The sequence below is a fragment of the Sinocyclocheilus rhinocerous genome, unplaced genomic scaffold (genome assembly GCF_001515625.1).
Source record: "Sinocyclocheilus rhinocerous isolate Xijiao unplaced genomic scaffold, SAMN03320098_v1.1 scaffold225, whole genome shotgun sequence".
In the NCBI taxonomy this organism is placed as follows: Eukaryota; Metazoa; Chordata; class Actinopteri; order Cypriniformes; family Cyprinidae; genus Sinocyclocheilus; species Sinocyclocheilus rhinocerous.
The window spans coordinates 1,467,192-1,473,104 of record NW_015630532.1 but is presented as its reverse complement, the minus strand read 5'-3'; the positions used below and the strand labels follow the sequence as shown (position 1 = coordinate 1,473,104).

The 5,913-nt window shown below is 34.2% G+C and overlaps 1 pseudogene; it reads left to right on the top strand.

The window, feature by feature from the left end:
* Positions 1-4,610: 4,610 nt before the first annotated feature.
* LOC107740442 (dual specificity mitogen-activated protein kinase kinase 5-like) overlaps positions 4,611-5,913 on the top strand; it is a 57,484-nt pseudogene continuing 56,181 nt past the window's right edge.

The window sequence follows — 5,913 nt, the reverse complement described above, 5'->3', positions numbered from 1 at the left end:
CAATATTCTCGAGGGCATGAAATCTTTAAAAATACATTGCTTTACTCATCAAGCAATTTGCTGTGGAGAATATCAATATTTCCTATGAGAGCGGGTTAACAGTAAGGGCAGCAGCATTTGAAAGCTGATGATCATTATCGCCTGACTCAAGTTATTGAATTGTGAATAAATGCAGCGTGCCTGGAGTCTGCAGGTGCGACCACCCTCAATTACTAACCTGAGGGACCTCCTGCAGAAATCTTAACACAGCAATTAACAACATAATTAAGTGGTAAAGTCATTGTGCCATTCTCCCACAGCAGAAACAAGAGTGCCATTGACCAGATGAAGGAGGGCTGGCCTCTGATTGATCGTCCGGTTGACTCGCTTGCACAGGCATTTATCACCCTCTCCAGGATAGAGCGAGAGAGAGAATATGTCTGTGTTTATAGGGTAGATGAGGTGCTTAGTCTTGGTAAAGTGTCAGAGGCCTTGTTTTTCACATCATTAGAGAATTGTGTGTTAATGAGCTGTCACATCCAGCTCTATACTTTAAATGTTCCTGATGCACATGCTTGTGTATATCCACAGATGCAAACCTGAAAAACAAATGGCTCGCCTCTTTCACATCCTCTGCTAAACTGGCTGTTTTATTTCCATTTCAGATCAGCTGTCATTACACGGAAATCCACCTTATTGAATGTCTGCTCATCTGATCGAACAGATGTAGGTGCACAGCAAAGGTTAAGCACTTTTCATTCAGTGCTCCAGGAACGTAATGACTGCAGATGTGTTTTTGCCAACAGCAAATATCTCCAACTGAAAGCTCAATATTCCTTATTGAAGTGCTTGTTGTGAAATTGATTGATTCCTTTTTTTATGATTTCATGTTTGTTAAATGTTACATTCATACGGTCTAACTAAACTATTTATATTTATAACTATTATACTTATTATTAAATGCTTCTTTAAGATTGATAATGATGTTGTTGTTTATAAATACAACAAACAGTCACTAGTCTGATCATTTAGTTTATGCATATTTAATTTAAAAAAAAAAAAATATTTCAAATATAATGTTAAATGGCTAAAATGTATCATTTTATCCCCAGAAACTGGAAAAGAAAATCTGTTTGATAGAGGTATTGGTATCAGTATTAGCAATACAAAAGCTGATAGTTCTTGATAGATAGTAAAATGATGCCATTAAACAAATATTATTTATGTTGATTCTGCTTTAATTTGGGAATTCATTCTGTGAATATTTTTAGAAATATACAGTATTTTTATAAATAAAATAAATATAAATTTATAAAAATGTGTTTGTATATTTTTGTCTTATATATATATATATATATGTATGTGTGTGTGTGTGTGTAATATATATATATATAGTTTATATTTATAATTGTATATAATTATTATTCAGCAAATAAGAATATGTATAGATTTAGATATAAATATAAAATAATGCAAATGTAATATTATAATATAATATTAATCACTTTCAGAATTTATCCTACCATTCAAAAGATGTGGTCGGTAAGATGTTATGCTCACCAAGGCTGCTGATTAAAAATTGATCAAAATGTTCTATTTTAATATATTTTAAAATGTAATTTATTCCTGCATGGCAAAGCTGAATTTTCAGCAGCCATTACTTCAGTGTCACACAGAATAAAATATATTCCATAAGGTTTAATACATTATTTGGAAAATATTTATTTGCGCAAAAACTGAAAATGTTGTCCAACTGTATTTCTCTTATGCAAAGCGAGTTATAGTTGGTACCCAATGCAGACCCCTCCACTACAGTGATAGATGTGCAAAATAAACAGGTAATGAAATATTAACAAGCCAATTTATTATGCATGTGCATCACTACATTATGGAAGCAATGAGGATCTCATTTACATATTGCACACACTTTAACCATTCCAATCAGAGTGGTGGACACATTCCAGATGCAGTGGATCCGGTGGGTGAGAGGTGTGACAGTCAATGCTGAATGTAGTGCTGATATTTTACAAACTGAGGAACAAATGTGAGAAGTTTCAGAAATTGTAAGACTTTTTGCTGATTTGTGTGACTGAACTCTTCAGGTTGGTCCAATTCTCTGATCAAACCCTTTTCTGAATTTTTTTTTTTACAAACAATAATATCAGGAAATGTATGCCTTTGTGTGAAAAATAGGGGAAAATCTCACTACCAATTTTGCCGTGATGGAAACATTCCCAGCTTGTCTTTTATTCCTCCTCTTCTCCAGTGCAGAGAGTGAAACCCCAGCAGCTCATGTGTCTGTAGTCAAACTGCTCTGTCTCAGCTAAGCAGCTTGTCGATGGAGAGGAAGAGAGAGAAGACCGTTTGGGCTGATAAAATGTTTTTTAATTACCAGACACTGCATTCCAGCCCTCTCTCTCCATTCTATGCTCATCCTCATGGCTATAGGTCCAGTTTGATTTCTGATAATTGTGTTTGCTGATGTGGCATGTTTTTTTTAATACTGCACCAGACATTTACAGCAGGTCCACAGAGGGACAACAAACTGCACTTACGTCTCTCTTCTAATCAGCACTTTACAGCTAGATACATTGACTCTGGTACTCAATTTCTGTCTACAATTCAGCCTCTAAGTCTGCAACAATGAGACTCAGCCATTACTTATTGTGCTGTGTGGCACACAATCAATGTCATGCAGAGCAGCTGATGACTCATTCAGAAAGACCTCAGTGCATGAAGGGTTAACCACTCATTAGGTTTGATTGTGTGTTTATGAGCCACTTGTGTATTCAGCTGTTTATACAAAACTGTACATTTTAGAGCTATCAAAACTATTTGGCAATTGTAATACGAGTAATATAATCTGATCATTAAACAGAGCTCTTTGTATGTTTTTACTAGAGGGTTAAAACCTGACTGTTTCAATTGTAGTTTGAGACGAGAATGGTCTTCATTCAGTCAAAGTCAACCCCATTTTGCGTATTTAAGCGTTTCGCTTTTGTCCTCTTACAAAGTGAGCAAAGAAAACATTTAAGGTGGCATTCTTTCATTGCTCTTTCAGACTGCGAATTTGTTCCACTGACAAGGCAGCTTTAGGGCTGATAACAGGCCATGCCATTGATAGGCTTGAATCACTATTGTTTTAAAGTTTGATGTGAGACCTGATCCTGTTTGAAAGGCCGCGATCATATCATTGTAAATTTCAGCTCGCCATGGGTCAGACTTCGCTTTCATAGCTGTTTATCATTACACTCTAAATCCTGCCTGTGGTCCAGGGTATCAAGGCGGCATTAGCTGGACTCTGAGGTCGAAAGAAACAAAACTCTACTTTGCTGAAGGATCAATGTCTGTTGAGGCTTTTGCAATCAGGCTGTGACCATGATTGAGCGAAGGAGTCGTCCCCTAAGATAAGGCTGTAATCAACAGCGCACTAAATGGTCTTTGTTGTACATTCAATTACACGCTAATGAGTTGTGCAAAGTGGAAATCTTTAAATACTAATGCAATTTAAATCGTATATAACTAAAGCTGCAAAGAAGTAAATAATAGAGGTAAAATATGAAAGAGATTAAGTAAATAACAAAGGTAAATTATTGTAAAGTAGGAAAATATCTACAGCAATAAAAACTTTGTGACTACATTAACCTGCTTATATCAAATGTATTTAAATATGTATTTGTATTTATATATTTAGTTGAAATATTTTTTTTTATGTGAGAAGAAATAAAGCACAATGTCTCTGCATCAGTTTTGATCAAACTGTCTGTGTTTATTTTGTGATAATACCTCCACTATTACGTGGCTACTTAAATATATTTTATATATAAATATATAATATATTTAAGTGGCCTATATAAAATAATTAATATAAAGCAAAAATTAACTTTAATTGAAAAAAAACAGCTGAAAAAAACAGAATTAACAGACAGCAAGAGAAAGATTTTGCAATGTGTTTATAGTTGAATCATGACTAAAATGATGTGTGTGATTAAAATTATACAAACAAATAAAAATACATATTTATCTAAAGTCTTATGTAGCTACTTCATCGCAATATTTTTTATTAATGCAAGGATAGAATACAGAGTTGACATGTAAAAGATGTTTGTACATAATACACACAAAGTATCAACAATACACATTATGTCAACTGAAAACAAAGAAGTACAAGTACAAGAAGTAAGAAAAAAATAAAAGACAAAAACATAAGAGCTTGAGGGAAAGACATTTAACCATCAATTATAGTATATAAATTAAAGTCATTGCAAAATTAATTAGTTCTACTTGCGTTCTTATTTTCTGACAATGAAATGGTGTTTAGATAATATCAATTCTTTAAAAAAAAAAAAAAAAACAGGAAAATGCGGTTTGTTGTTGGTAAATTTTAATTTCTGGATCATCGCAATTTAAAAAAAAAACAAGCTGGCCTACAAAATGACGTCATGACCGAACTCTTTTTATTAATAATTTAATAAATAATTTAATTTAATGACAACATTTTGAAAAAAAAAAAAAATTACGTGCAACAATAATTGATACAGAAGTTGCGAGTAATGTCTTGCAGTCAACTAACGTTCTGTGTGAGGCTTTTAAGTGCATGGACGTTCGGCTTCCGGGTAAATGTGAAAACACTTCCGCTAAACTTCCTCTGCTTTACTTTCATTGTTGACAGTTTGTTAACTACTGAAAAAATAGTTAAAAATCGGATTAACAGTAGTCAGTACATCTGTAATGACATGTCGTTCGTTTATTAGACGAGTAGCCGCTGCGTCAGTTGTGTGGGAAATACTTTCATGTTTTCTTCACTGTTAGTGAGCTAAGCAGCTAGCCGTCTAGCCTGCTGTACAGCTGCTGTGTGTCTGGGAATCTGCTCTGAAAGCCAAGATTATGTTTCTCGATGTGCTTTTGTTATGCTTTTACTTGTTTTGAATAACCTGTGCAGCATGGAATCTGAGGGAATCGTCATTCGGATAAAGACACCGGTGGGAGACATGGACTCATCAGTGGACTGTCCATCACATCTCAACTTCAATGATTTGCTGGTGAGTTGCTGTTTTAACTGTAGTCACAGTGTGTTTTTATGTGGTGTCTCAGTACATTTTAGAGAGCGAACCCATTCATAGAATGTGTCATTCCCTGATGAGTCGTCAGAATAGTGGTGCTGATTGACAGCTGTCAGTCAAATGTGTGATTGATTGCTCAGCGATTCTCCTCTTGTTTGGCAGGCCGCGATCAGGGATGTCATGCCTGAAGCCACAGTCACAGCTTTTGAATGTGAGCATTGTTGTTCTAATCTTTTTTTTATACTAATTTTTTTTAAGTAAGTTATCAGTATAGCCAGTATAATAGTTTAAAACAACAAGAAAATATTAAAGAATAACTACTGTCTTTTTTCTGTTTACAATGCTGTTATCTTTATTTAACTAAAAGACAGTTGGTCATAAGGGGCTAACATTTTCAGAAAAGTAAATATACAAATCTGCAGATAAATGATAAAAATGTTTGTTTAAATAGGCAAGTGAGTAGCTGTTAGATGATTCAGATGTGTTCTCGTTTATTTCAGATGAGGATGAAGTTGGCGACCGAATCACAGTTCGCAGTGATGAGGAGCTCAAAGCCATGCTGTCATATGTGAGTATGCCTGATGTATAAATGCAGCTGAGACCTTTAATTTTGCTGTTAAACAGTGTGATTTCAGCATAATGTGTATACGCATAAAAATGTGTTTAATAGCCAGATTGGCAGTAAGGAACTACACTGCCTATAACTGTAAACAAAACTCACCAATCAGAGAAGTCACACAAAACTCTGACAAAAGAGCATTGCATGAAGCTTTTCAAATAATGTAACTAAGTCTGTCTCACTGCACTTTTAAGGTACTTATGTATTTGTATATATTAATATTACAAAAAAAAAATCATATATATATATATA